This window comes from Phyllobates terribilis, unplaced genomic scaffold (assembly GCF_046119375.1).
Source record: "Phyllobates terribilis strain yellow unplaced genomic scaffold, ASM4611937v1 Scaffold_65__1_contigs__length_7625178, whole genome shotgun sequence".
Lineage (NCBI taxonomy): Eukaryota > Metazoa > Chordata > Amphibia > Anura > Dendrobatidae > Phyllobates > Phyllobates terribilis.
Genome location: NW_027362825.1, coordinates 6206318 through 6220206, shown reverse-complemented (window position 1 = coordinate 6220206; position 13889 = coordinate 6206318).

The window sequence follows — 13889 nt, the reverse complement described above, 5'->3', positions numbered from 1 at the left end:
GTAAAACCCCTTTAACTCACTAAAGGGTGTGTGGTTTTATGTTAATGGCAAAGAGGGTGGGAAGCCATTCACACTGTGTCCCCTCAGGGTGTGGTTGAGCAAGGTTTAAATGCTCAGTCACCATTTTTTGTTGTTGTTGAGTTTGGAGAGGCAAGGGCTCCAGACTGGAAGGCCACAGCTCAGAGAGGAGCTAAAAGCTGGGACTACAACCTGTGTATGGACTGTGCTATCGGTTATCTCTCTGTTTTGTTGTTTTGCCAGTAAGGCTGTGTTTATATTTGCTGGAGCTGCAGGGCTTTATGCCTCATAATAAAGCCTGCAGAGAAAACATGGTTCTTGAGTCTACTTCCGGAAGCGGCAGAGTGAGGCGTCTTACCACAGTTGGTGAGAGAGTGCGTGCAAGATTCCAGGAACACGTGTACCTGCCAGAGAGAACGGTGGATGTCCTGGGTGAAGGCTGTCAGCCAGCAGGAGCCGTCCGGCAGCATGGAAGAGCTAATTAAGCACCTGGTGCAGAGCCAGCAGAGCATGCAGCAGCAGGAGACAAATAAACTCCTGATACAGCAAATCCAGCAGCAGCAATGACAGATGGAGCTCCTAGCAGGGTAGATCCATGGCAGGACAACCGCCCCAACCCCCAGTCCAGGTGATGACTCGTACATCAGGAAGACGGTAAGAAGAGAATTGCAAAAGATGACCATGGGGGATGACGTTGAGGCGTTCCTGACTGTTTTTGAGAGGGTGGCGGAACGGGAGAGATTACCTCCGGAGCAGTGGGCGGAGGTTCTGGCACCATATTTGACCGGAGAGTCACAGAAGGCCTATTACGATCTAACTTTACAGGATGCAAAGGAATACGCCAAATTGAAAACTGAGATATTGGCACACTCAGGAGTGACTATGTCTGTCAGAGCGCAAAGGGTCCACCACTGGGCATATACTGGCGACAAACCTCCATGTTCACAGATGTTTGACTTGTTACATCTAGTCCAGAAATGGCTGCAGCCAGAGTCTTCCTCTCCTGCCCAGATGGTTGAGCGTGTGGTGATGGACAGGTTCATACATTCCCCACCCAGGCCGGTGCTGACCTGGGTTGCCCAGGGCGACCCCCGGAATGCAGACGACATCGTGGTTCCGGTAGAGAGGTACCAAGTGGTCGAGAAATCCCTAGGGAAATCCGACATAGTCACCTCCCCGTACTGGAGAGCCCAAAACGGGGCCGGTTCACCACGAAAGGGGTTCAGAGCCACAACTGGGAGGGCGTCCCACTTCCACTGAAGGTGCCGCAAGGACTGATGTTAAGGATATAGTCTGTTGGTGTCACAACCCTGGACACGAAGCCGTCCGGTGTCATATGTCCCCTGAGCCTATGGACCGCAGCCTAGGCAGACGGTGTTCCTATTATGCGTATCCAGCCTGCAGTGTGGATTGTCAACCCGGCGAAGGGCAGCAGGCGTGTGCCGTGTCCATTAACGAAGTAAAGGTGCTTGGACTGTTAGACTCTGGGAGTCTGGTGACATTAATCAGAGCTACCTTTCCCCACCAGTTGGTCCCTTCCAAAACTGTGGGTGTTCGGTGCATCCATGGGGACGCCAAGGACTACCCCGTGGCCACAGTGACAGTGGGAACAGAGTGTGGTGCCCAGTCCCAAGAGGTTGGGGGTGGTTAAGGACCTGATACATCCCGTCATACTGGGCCATGTTTTTTCTTTATTTTGGGACTTGTGAGGAAAGGGAACCGGACTAAGTAGCGTGAGCAAAATCCAGGTCCCTGGAGAAGAACCCTCGACGAAGTCTCAAGTGGATGACTTCCCACTGTGCGTCCTTTCCGGCGATGAGGGCGAGACGGTGACCGAGGAAACCGACCTTCCTGAGTTAGATGTGTCTGGAGAGAACTTTGGGACTGCTCAAGTTTGGGACCTGACCTTAAAGGGGGCATTTAACCAGGTTACTGTATGTAATGGGGTTGACCAAGAGCCAGAGGCCGACACCGGGTTTCCCCACTTTGCAGTTCAGGGGGAGTTGTTATATCAGGTGGCCAAACTAGGGGGCGGTGACTGCTAGTGCCAGGGCCATACAGATGGAGGGTGCTAGATATGGCCCATTCACATGTTCTGGGGGGACATCTAAGGGTCGAGAAAACTCACGAGAGGATATTAAGAAGGTTTTATTGGCCAGGATGTTACTGAGAAATTCTGAACTATTGTAGGTCCTGTCCCAGCTGCCAAATAACCGCTCCCTCCTCCCACTTCTGTAGTCCCTTAGTTCCACTACCTGTGATAGAAGTTCCCTTTGAGAGGATTGCTATGGACCTAGTAGGGCCCCTAGTCAAATCAGCCCGACTCCACCAATACATTCTGGTGATCATAGACTATACGACCCGGTATCCAAAAGCGGTACCACTAAGGAACTCTTCGAGAAAATGCATAGCCAGGGAACTGGTCCCTATGTTTGCCAGGACCGGTCTGCCAAAGGAAATCCTAATGGATCAAGGGACCCCGTTCATGAGTAAGTTAATGAAGGAGCTGTGCAAGGTCCTCCAGATTACCCAGCTGCGAACCTCTGTTTACCATCCCCAGACAGACGGCTTAGTAGAACGCTTTAATAAGACCCTGAAAGCGATGCTCAACAAAGTCGTAGAGAAGGATGGTCTTGACTGGGACTACCTGCTGCTATCCCTGCTCTTCTCAGTAAGGGAGGTTCCACAAGACTCTACCAGCTTTTCTCCGTTTGAGCTACTGTATGGACGACATCCATGAGGGCTCCTGGATATCGCTAAGGAAACCTGGGAAGCCGAGGTTACGCCACAACGGAGGGTTATTTAACATGTCGCCCAGTTGCAAGAAAGAAAACCTAAAGTGATGCCGATCGTAAAAGCACTCCTCCTCCAGGCGCAGGACGCCCAGGCAAGGGTCTAAAACCGATCGGCTAGGCTGAGGCAGTTTAAGCTGTGTGTTTTGGTGCTAATCTCCACAGTCGAGAGCAAGTTCCTGGCCAAATGGCAAGATCTGTACGAGGTGGTGGAGAAAGTCAGCAAAGTTAATTACAAAGTCCACCAGCCTAGCCGAAGAAAGCCACATCAAGTATACTATGTGAACTTGTTCAAGCCAAGGCGGACCGGGAACCTGTGGAAACTCCTTACTTGGGAGGCGTTTTACAATGGCCATGAATCAGAAAAACCTACAAGAAGCAAAATTAACATAAACCCTTGTCACGGGTGTGTCAGAGGTGACAGACAGTCGCCCTGCAGTGGGTTGCAGGAGATCTCTACGTTTGGCATTGCAGACAGCTTCTTAGATAAGAGGCTATCTTTAAGATGGGTGCGACCACCTTCTTTGGTGCCTTCTTGTCGGGGTTTTGAACCTTTGCCAGGGGAGCGGTCTGGGGGTCAACCAGTACTGGAGGAGGTGGAGGAACCCATGCAGTTAGGGGGTGTCTCTACATCATACATCTCCCCGAAGATTCACAAGAAAAAAAGCGTTTGTTTTTTTTGTCGGAAAAAGGGACACTTTGTTGGGACCTGTCCTTCAATTCCTAAACAAAAGAAGACTCAATTACCTCTCGGTAGTCTGGAGTTGGATAAACAATGGGTGGATTTGTGGCCAAACTGCAGTTCCCGCATTATCCTGACAGCAGCGGTGGTGCTAGAGAGCAAAATCGAAAAAAATTTCTGTGTTTGTTGACAGTGGAGCCGGAATCAGCACGGTTGATGCTGAGTTTGTGAAAACTCATGGTCTTGCTTGCTGTGCTTTCGCTGAACCTATTCCCATCTTTGCCATTGACACTGCGTCACTTGCACAGAAAGCATTTACTCAGATTTTACATAATGTAAAACTGAGGGTAGGGTCAGTTAATTGTGAAATCATCCCTTGCTATGTTCTGGACAATCTTCCTACTCCGATTGTCTTGGGTATACCTTGGCTTGTTAAACATAATCCGTTGGTGGATTGGCAAGCCGGCATGATTATTGAATGGGGAGATTACTGCCATGAGAACTGTCTAGATATTTCCATCGCTACTGTCTCTACGGAAATATTACCTGCTTTTCTGTCTGGTTTTGAGGACTTTTTTTCTGAAAGGGGTTTCAGGATTTGCCTCCTCATCGTGCTTATGACTGTCCTATTAACCTGACCCCCGGAGCAAAACTACCGAAGTGCAGACTGTATAATCTTTCTGGCCCTGAGAGACAAGCCATGAAGGCATCTTCGCCCGTGGTGGCATGGTTCTTCTTTGTGAGGAAAAAGGATGGCGGTCTACGTCCCTGTTTAGATTTCCGGGAATAAAATCAAATTACCATCCGTGATCCATATCCTCTTCCTCTGATTCCTGATTTGTTCAGCCAGGTTGTGGGAGCTAAGGTATTCTCCAAGTTGGATTTCAGGGGAGCCTACAATCTGGTTAGAATCAGAGAAGGGAACGAATGGAAGACAGTGTTCAATACCCCGGAAGGACATTTCGAGAGTCTGGTTATGCTTTTTGGTTTGACCAATGCACCGCGGTATTCCAGCATTTCATAAATTATATTTTGCATCATTCGGTGGGGAGGTTTGTGGTGGTCTATCTGGACGATATTTTGGTTTATTCACCCTATTTTTGAGACTCATCGGGGGTATGTTAAGTAGGTGCTCCAGACATTAAGGGATAACAAACTTTATGCCAAACTAAAAAAATATGTTTTCGCTGTTCAGGAGGTGCATTTTGTGGGGTACTTGTTGTCATCTTCAGGTTTTCAGATGGATCCGGAGAAGATCCATGCAGTTCTTGACTGGTAACGTCCCGAGAACCTGAAGGCTCTGCAACGTTTTCTGGGCTTAACTAATTTTTACAGGAAATTAATCCAAAATTACTCTGTTATTGCGATACCCCTTACTGACATGACTAAGAAAGGGTCTGATTTTTCCAAATGGTAAGTTGCTTCCCTCCAGGCTTTTTCTTCCTTAAAGAATCATTTTGCCACTGCACCTATACTCAGTCAATCTGATATTTCTCAACCCTTTATTGTGGAGGTCAGTGCTTCGGATGTCGGGGCTGGCGTTGTATTGTCTCAGGATTCCTCCCCTGGTAAATGGCGCCTTCTTTCCTAAAAAAATTGTCTTTGGCTGAGAGAAATTATGACGTGGGTAATGGGGAACTTTTGGCGATCAAATTATCATTCGAAGAATGGCGACATTGGTTGGTGGGGGCTGTCCATCCTATTACTGTTATTACTGATCATAAGAACCTGTCTTATCTCTAGTCAGCTAAACGTCTCAACCCTAGGCAAGCCAGATGGTCCCTGTTTTTTACTAGGTTCAATTTTGTTGTCACTTTTCATCCAGGGGTCCAAAAGTCAAGGCTGATGCTTTGTCCCGGAGCTTCCCTGGTGGTGGTGACCATGAAAACCCTTCCTCGATATAACAGAAAGGGGTAGTCATTTTGGCTCTTTATCCTGAACTGGAGGGTAAGGAGTTAGAGGCTCAGTGGGACACCCCTGCCTCCTGCTCTTCAGGAAAGTTATTTGTACCATCTGATCTGCGCCGCAAAGTAATCAAGGAACATCATAACTCTGTGCTTGCTGGGCATCCAGGTGGTAAGGCAACCGCAGACCTCCTTCTTCGTCGTTTTTGGCAGCCGGGGTTGCATCGGGGTGTAATTGAACATGTAGCTGCTTGTACTATTTGTGCACGTTCTAAGGTTTCGCATATCCGTCCGTCTGGTAATCTTCTTCCGCTACCTATCACTAGTAAGCCATGGGCACACTTGTCCATTGATTTTATTACTGACCTACCAGTTTCTGCAGGCAAAATGGTGGTTTTGGTCGTAGTAGATAGGTTCAGTAAAATGGTTCACTACGTCTCTTTACCTGTACTTCCCAATGCCAAGACACTTGCTCAGGTGTTCATAAATGAGATTGTGAAGCTTCACGGGGTTCCCTCCGATGTGGTGTCTGATCGGGAGACCCAGTTTGTTTCTAAGTTCTGGAAGGCATTCTGTTCTCGACTGGGGGTGCAGCTGTCCTTTTACTCTGCCTTCCAAACTCAGTCGAATGGTCAGACTGAGCATGTCAATCAGAACTTGGAGACATACCTCAGGTGTTTCATCTCTGAAAATCAGGAGGATTGGGCGTCCTACTTACCGCTGGCAGAATTTGCCATCAATAATCATCATCAAGAATCCACTGGCAGGTCACCGTTCTTCGATGCATATGGTTATCATCCACAGTTTGGTACCTTCAGTGGGGGAGGAGCTTTAGGAGTTTCTGAGGAGGAATGGTTTACTTTGTCGCTCTACTCAGTATGGAAGGGTGTTCTGTGTAATTTAAAGACCATGGGAGACAGGTATAAACGTATGGCTGACAGAAAATGCTTGCCAGGTCTGGACCTGAATGTGAATGACTTTGTGTGGTTGTCTACTAGGAATATAAGATTGAAAGTTCCTTCTTGGAAGCTGGGACTTAGGTTAATTGGTCCCTATAAAATAACCACCGTCATTAACCCAGCAGCCTTTCGTATTGAACTTCCTCAGGCCCTTAAGGTCCACAATGTGTTCCACAGGTCCTTACTCAAAAGTTATGTGGAACCTCTTGAGCCCTCACCTCTACCACCGCCCCTAATGGTTGATGGTAATCTGGAGTTCCAGATTTCGAGGATTGTAGATTCTCGTTTCCATTGTCGTTCTCTACAATACTTGGTGCACTGGAAAACCTATGGTCCAGAGGAGAGGATGTGGGTTTCAACATCAGAGGTGAACGCACCCAGATTGGTTCGCTCATTCCACACCTCTTTTCCTGAGAAACCCGATCCTGAGTGTCTCAAGGCCACTCGTAGAGGGGGGGTACTGTCACGGGTGTGTCAGAGGTGACAGACAGTCACCCTGCAGTGGGTTGCAGGAGATCTCTACGTTTGGCATTGCAGACAGCTTCTTTGATAAGGGGCTGTCTTTAGGACCGAGCGGCTACCTCTATCTTGCTAATTAGCTGTCTGTCTGGGTGTATATATACCTGGTGTGTCTGAGAGGGAGTTGCCGGCTATATCCATTTCTACTTGTCAAGCTTAGCAGGAGCAGTACTTCGTCCTCTCTGGAGCTTGAGGCCATGGGCTTATTTGGAGTTCATCTAAAGCTAAGCCATTTCCCCTATTTGGTCCACCTTTGTTATCTATAGAGTTTAGTGGAGGTTGACTAGTACTCATCTCCTTCCATCCCTAGCCGTAGCCATACGCCAGGGAGAGTAGGGCGAGGCAGGCTTGCGGCGATTGCTGAGGAGGCAATATAGGGACGATAGTTGAGACAGGGTGACGCTAGACCAGACTAGGAGGTTTCCACTTCCCCCCTTTCCCTTGTGTCTGGGCTCCCTTTCCCTTTTCCTTGCACTAAGTCTTCCCCACACCTGGGGTGACAACCCTGCTGTAAATAAATAAAAAGCAAGTGCATTTAAATAAAATAGGGTTCTTAGTAACACTGTTTTTGATTAAAAATAGTATAAAAGCTATCCCACCACGACAATGTGAACCCATTCGGGATAGTCCTACACCGTCTAATATTAAAAACGTTACCATGTGTCAAAGTTTTCCTCTGTGTGAATAAGGGCCGACAAAGGACTGGGTCCCAAACTGTTGACACCAGCCAAGGGAAGCTTTTTAAATGTATTATCCAGCTCTAGGAAGGGAGACCACAACCTCAAATTAATTAAGGGGTTGTCCGGTCTACTTGATAAGTCTAAGGGATGAATCACCAAACGAATTTGGCGGATCTCATTCTTGCATGTTCATCATTAATATAGGCGTATAATAAACGCCAATCTTAAAGGGCTTGTCCAGTCTAAAGTGATAAGTCTGCAGTCACTCTGTGTGACTGCAGACTTATGAATCCCCCCAACGCACCCATTGTGCTCTGCAAGGACTCACCATTTTTTGAGCCGGGACTGGCGGGTACATTTGCCTTATGCACATTTCTGGCCTGAGTATCACGGGTGTGTCAGATGTAGCAGACAGTCACTCTGGATCTGGCTGCAGAAGGTCACTGTGTTTGGCATTGCAGACGCCTTCTTACTTTTGGACCCAGCGGCAACCTCCCTCCTGCTCTGATTGACAAACCCTGGTCTGAGTGTTTATAAACTCTCAGTCTGCTTCAGGGAGTCGCGGGTGATATTCTCATTTTCCCTTGTGAAGCTGACTCGCCCCCTGGGCCGTGGGGCACGTGGATCCGGGCGATAGGGGAACGATGGGGGTAGTAGTGGCGGCCCGGTCCCGCGGCTCAGGGTGGTCAGACCAATGGTAGTCTGCTACTGTACTTTAGATGATGTCCGACTACGCCACCCGTGGATTGCGGTTATTAGGAACCGCCGCTGTAAGGCAGTCCGCTGGGACCGATAACGTGTGCAGCTGGGATGGTGTGACTCCCCACGGGAAGAGTGCGGCCCCAGGGCAGTGTAGTGGATGGTGGGGGTGATGGTGGTGAGAGTCCCAGTACCGGTAGTGCTGGAGGCGTGAAGGAGCACACAGACAACAAGTTACAGTCCAGGGTCTTTACTCACAGTTCATTTGTTCCGGGTCACTTCTGTCAGCAGTGACCGCCCGAGCCGTGCTGCGTCCACCAGGTGTGGGGCTCGGTCAACTCCCAGGCAGTTCAGGAGCATGGCACAGGACCCCCTTTAATCCTTTCTCTGGCCTGCCTCACCAGTGACCCACTTTTGTCCAGCTGCCGCGGACTTGTGCGGTTAAACGTGGGCCCCGTCCTCCGCTGTCCTATATGGTGCCTTCCTAGCAGGTTTGATGAGGTGTCGCACCAATAGATGATCACGACGACCGGTCTTTGGCTGAGGGTAGTTTCTCCTCCACCAACTTGGGATCCGGTACCCTTAATCTGCCTGACCCTTCACCCTGGATTCTCGTGAGTTCTTAGGGTCCCTTCCACCTTCTTGTTCCTGAGCCCTTCTGTTTCTCTGTCTCTTCTTCTCCCTTTCCGTTCCTTCCTGTTCCTTTCTGTTCCGTTCTCTTGGAGCTGAGATGAGCCAAAATCTCAGCTCCCCTTCACCTCCCCCTCGGCCTCTCACTAGGCCCTCGTGGAGTAGAGCTCCTACAGAGCCTCTACTCCGTCTTCTCCTCTCTGGACAGAACTTCTCTCTTCTCTCACACTGAACACTGTTCTAAGATGGTGCCCACCTTTTATACCTCCCTCTGACCATGAGCCCAGGTGACCAGCAACCAATGGGCTCCTACCTACGCTCAGGAACCAACCCCAATCTGCCCCTACAGCACTGGGTGTTCCACCCCCCCTCCCCACTCCAGGCAGGGACATAGTCGGTCGTGCCTGCACTTCTGTCTAGTGGGAGCACCGTTGAGCTGTCCCTCGGAAATGGGGTGTGTGTGCTGTATGCAGCTAACTGAGCCCTGGTCCATACTCCATCCTTACCTGGGAGTGGAATATCACACCTCTGGCAGAGGTGCAATACCCCTGTAGCGGCCGAGCCCTCGGGGCGCTACAAAGGCTTGGAGCAATGGCAGTCGGTTAGCTTCCTCTCTGGTGCCCTTGGAGGACGCTTGGTGTTATCTCTCTCGTGTCTGCTCAAGCTAAGTTTTCCCCCCTTGTTTGTCTTCCTGGTTGTCTTTAGTTCATAGTGGGGACTGACCAGTGCTCACCCTCCCTCCCTAGCTAGGGCCTAGCTCTAGGGATATACAGGGATTAGGTTTCCTGTTTGGCGATAGGTGCGGAACCTATATAGGGACGGTAGGAAAGGTAGGGTGATATTAGCTCTGCCTGGTGGTCTCCACTCCCCCTTTCCATAGCGTTTGGGCTACCCTCCCCACATACCTTCGTATTGCACTTTGTCTTTCCCACACCATGCAATACACAAAGACCGACCACTGGACTGCCTCGTCACTAGATGGGGCAGATTCGCTCAAAACAAGTGAATAAGATAGGACACATGGATGTTTTACTTGGTATTAGTATCCACAATATGACCCTGACATCTGTAGTAAGGCTATAGTGCATAGACTATATATAGCAATTAAGTTTTATCATATATTAATAAAGGTTATATTTTATTGTGTTAGTCCACCTCAGTCAGTGAATGCGCTATATAAGCAAGCATAATAAATAAGTACATAGATAAAATACCGCTTAGGATGGATGCGCCCCTAAGAATAAAATTATTTTGTTTATCTTCAAGGGATACCCCTCGTACACGAGCCTGGGGGGCTGTACATTCCAATTGATGAATAGAAAATGCTTTTATGGGACAGGAAGCAGCAATCACACACAGCTCTGCAGTGAAATCAATAAGGAGAATCAGACTGTCTTTCATTAAATTTCTCACACAGGAGAAAGTCTGTTCTAAGCTATTGTGGGAGTGTGTTCTTTTTTCCCTTGTATGTTGCTGTCTGCTTATGATTGGCCAACATCATACAGGGGTAGAAATACACCCCCCAGTGAAAATTCTCTGGTAATGCCCTCTTGGACTTAACATAAATTATAACATAAACTTTATAGGATAAAATCTTGGTAAGAGAGAGGAGATATTAAAAAATAAAAACTATGTTTTGCTTAGTTCTGCAGCCACTATTCCATGATGTGGCCAGTGTAATATGCTAAAACTGGTGAAAGGTTATCTTTAACCTTTTAAAATGAAATGATTATCGGCCTGTCTATATGGGCCATTTCAGAAGTGTGTGCGTTATGCAGGCTATCTGGGAATATTCCAGACACTAAGCAAGATATGGTTTGAAAATAAAAACCAAGGCGATATGGAACAGTCAGAAACAATTTTGTATTGGGGTGAGAGCTTAAGTTTACAGGCATAACTTGAAGCTCCAAAGCACCCAATTCAAAACCTGTAACAGTGTACCTATTCCATGCTCCTTTCTTAATACAAATGCTTTCTTATGTGGCCTTTTCATACAGAAAATTATATCTATGTACCTTCTTTGGCTATGCCTTTGTATGAATCGATGGTCAACCAAGGAAGTAACACAATGTATTTGAATTACTAACATATTACTAATGTGGCACCCCAGGTCTGGTCGCCACAGTGGCAGCAATGTCATGTCTGAGAGCAGGTGGGAGGTTCCCTGGTTGGGGACAATTAGCATGCAGCACCTCCTGCCTCAGTCCAGGGAGGGGAGAAACCTGCCCTTTATAAACTGGATCTGGGGCGGGGTTAGAGAGACCAGCCAGAGACAAGTTCCAGACAAGTTGCAGATAGGGACAGGTCAGCAGCAGGCTGAGGAGTCCATGTAGGCAGAGGAGGAACACGAGGCCAGGAGGGGAACTAGCAGAGTTCATCCTGGCCAGAGACTTACAAGCCGGACACTGGAGTCCGAGGCTGTGAGGGTTATAAGCCCAGCAGCAGAAAACCACCATGCAGGGGACTTCAAGTCCTCTGGCCCAAGGAAGCCCGGAGGCTCAGCCACACGAGAGGGACCACTACTGCCCTGGAGGGGTGAGAAGTACGGAAGGCCCGAGTCGATAGTCATACGGGTGAGAACAAGACGGTACACTCAGAGACGTGGGCTACCACTACACTACAGCGGGATAGCCAAGAAAGAGTGACGTCAGCACGGTAGGCCTACAAACTCCCCATGACCAGCAGGATTTCCCAGTTGCTCTCAGACTGACCAGGCCTCCATTGTTAACCTGTATTCCGGACAGGCCCCTTAATACTGCCAACAGTAAAGACCCTGAATTGTATGAGAGACTCCATGTGGTTACTGCTGCTCCCACGCACCATCACCACCAACATCCCTATTTACTGCCCTGAGGCTATACTCCTCCCGTGGGGAGTTAAACTACCTCTGCTGCACCCACAACACCAGCCTCAGCGGTCTGCCCTGCAGCGGCGGTTCACTCTGGCCACAATCCACGGGTGGCGTAGTCGGACATTTACTTACAAAACCCTAAATTGACCGCCATTTGGGTTGACCACCCTGAGCCACGGGACCGGGTCCCCGCCACGCAAGCACTACAACCCCCAGCATCCGCAACTGGTCCGGTTCCGGGTATCCCCACACACACACGGCCCAGGGGGCGCGTCAACTTTTGGCGTAGTCGGCAGGATTTCGTGCCTGCCACCAACGGGTACTGCGTGCCTGAAGAAAGACTGTAAAACTTACTTTGGTGGAGTTTCCCGCCATCCGCAGCCGGAAGAAGAGGGGCGTGGACGACGAAAGCGCGTGAGAACTGGAGCCCCGCCTTAAGCACGGACGCTGCCCAAGGTCCTGAAAGGAGCCGAGCGGACGCTGACTTCACCAGGACGCGACTTAAGGTCCTCAACCCCGATGGTCGTCTGCGGAGCCGCGGCCTACAGAAGAAAAGCAACGGAAGTTAGGCCACGGTTGAGTAGGGGGGAGAGGATGACGGAAGCGGAGGGAACTGTCACTGCTAGTGCTGCTGCTGCCGCAGTAATGCCGTTCACGATGCCTTATATCCCCGGAGCGGCCTGGTTGCCCCAGTACTCAGGGGAGTCGCGACTTTAAAGAGAGACTATATAGCCTATTCAAGGTGTACCCCCTGACGGAAGAACAAAAAGTGACCATACTGATAGGCCAGTTAACCGACGCAGCCCAACGAGAAGTAAAGTCCTGGTCAGTCAGGGACAAGGGGACCGTGAAGGAGATTTTAGCCCGTCTAAAGGACACTTTTGATACCCGCACCTCACCAGAGATCAAAATGAGATTTTATGGGTGCAAGCAGCGGGCCCAAGACAGTATAAGAGACTATGCTTTGAATTTGCAAGAGACCCTGAGAGCCATTAAGCAGGCAGACCCCGACAGTGTGCGGAATGCAGATAAACTGCTGACTGAACATTTCATTGAGGGTCTGCTGTCCAGCGCCCACCGAACCCAGTTACGCCTAATGGCCCTGCAGAACCCTGAGTTAGACTTTGCACAGTTCAAAGACAGGGCCATCCGGGTGCTCCGAGAACCGGCACCAGGTGGCGCTGTGACCCATAGGCTATCACCTATCACCAGGAGGCGGCGCCCTTGTCTGCAGAGCCTGTGGGAGCTGATGCACAGGCTTTGGACAAAGGCCCGGCAGCAGACCTGCACCATCAGGTCCAAGAACTGACCAACAGCGTTGCCGCACTAGCCAGGACTGTACAGTCGTTACAGGTATCCTCTCCAGGAAAGATCCAGCTGGCTACTAGTCCGGAGGACGTTCCGTGGCGCCGACAGAAGAGGATCCCACCGTCCAGAGGGAAGCCAACGGACCGCTACTACCAGGATGGACAACCCATCTGCCGCCGCTGCAGCTAGCCAGGACATATTGCGAGGTACTGTAATTTAAACGAGCCCAACCTGGGGCAGAGGGCCAACCCCCCAGGCGTAAGATCATCAGGCCCGTCAAACTGGCGTGACAAGTATGTGGGGGGACGACTGGTCTTGCCTGTGGTACTGGATGGCATTCCCATGAGTGCACTGTTGGACACCGGGTCACAGGTAACCACCATCCCCTATGTACTTTTCAAGCGGTACTGCGATGACACGGATATTACCCGCTACCCAGATAATGACTTGAGCATCATCGCCAGCAATGGTCAGCCCGTGCCGCAGGTGGGGTTCAAGGAGGTGACCATCAAAATTGGTAAAGTTGAACTGCTGGCGCAGGGACTGATTATTGTGGACATTGACCATCGTGAAAGTCACCCTAAAATAACCTTGGGTACTAACGTTATTGAAAATTGTCTTTCAGAGATAATTGTTATATTACAGCAGGTTGCAATGAATGCCAGCTCCAGCCAGCAGCGTGTCTTACAAAAGGAGATCAGAGCCCTGATGAAGCGGCAACAGGTAGAACTGTCTGGTGGTGAGATTGGTAGCGTTAGGATGAGTAACCCATTCCCTATCGCCATGCCCCCAAAAAGCGAAATGATGATCTGGTGCCGGACTGCAATCGGGTTAAGAGGTAGAGACT